The following is a 1,152-nucleotide window of genomic DNA, read 5'->3' as shown; positions in this document are numbered from 1 at the left end:
GTGTGTGTGTGTGTGTGTGTGTGTGTGTGTGTGTGTGTGTGTGTGTGTGTGATATCTCACGTGTTTTTGTGTGTGAATGCGCGTGATGCTTTTATGAATCAATTCATTTTAGTGTGGTGCACTTCTTCGACTTTGCAATTAAATACAGGAAGCAGGGCCTTTTGTTCGTAAACACCAAGCAAAGGAATGTTTTTTGTTTTTGTTTTATGTTTAAAATAAACCTATCTAAAGGTGACAATCCATATGTGCGGGACGGCAGCGGCACGGCAACGGGGCGATAAAAATCGCTCCAACAGAAATATCAATGTCTGAATCCATAAGTGCGGGGCGGCACCCTGGAGCGATTCTGCCGCTGCCGCAGCTCTGCCGCAGACAAAAATATGAATGTGGCGGAATAGGGTTGACTGTGAAGAATCTCTGTGCGATGCAGTCAATTCATTTGACACGGAAAACTTGCTGAAACCATTGCACCCCTATGTCGTCGTTCATCCACCCATTTTCTTGATGTGCACACATGGTGCCTTTTGGGCTATCCTGAATGGCAAAGGAATGGATGGACCTGTTCGTTATGCTAGTGACAAAAGATCAAGATAATTGCAACTCTACAATACTGGCGAAGTTACCGTCGGCCGTGGCGAATTTACCCGACAATTGGTAACCATAGTAAAATGTATTTGTTTAATTAAATTGATTGAAATAACAATTAAATACCTCTACATAGAGATAATAAAGCAGTTAAATTAATGGAACAATGCAAGAACATAGAAAATATGGATGATAATTAGTCATTAAGAATTAAATGCAGAGATGTGTAGGCTCTATGAAGAAGATTTATAGAAAAGGGTGCGAATCATAGAACTGACAGCGAAGAGACGCGTATGACATCACGATAGCCAACATGCCTTCCCCTATTGCATTTGCCAATTGCGATATCGCACATTTCGTTCCGCTGCCGCACATATGGATTTAATATGACTTGCGGCACCGCACATAATCGTCCCGCTGCGTGCCGTATCGTCTCAGTTTCAGCCTTGACCTTGGTCTGTAGTGATATGACGTGATTCCCGTGATATGAGGTGATTGCGCAGGAAATAAAACTTAAACTCAAAACGAGTCAAGTTACAGCAGCTAGGGGTGGGAAAGGGAGGGGGT

Source organism: Aplysia californica, unplaced genomic scaffold (assembly GCF_000002075.1).
Source record: "Aplysia californica isolate F4 #8 unplaced genomic scaffold, AplCal3.0 scaffold00001, whole genome shotgun sequence".
Taxonomy (NCBI): domain Eukaryota; kingdom Metazoa; phylum Mollusca; class Gastropoda; order Aplysiida; family Aplysiidae; genus Aplysia; species Aplysia californica.
This window is presented reverse-complemented; position numbering follows the sequence as displayed.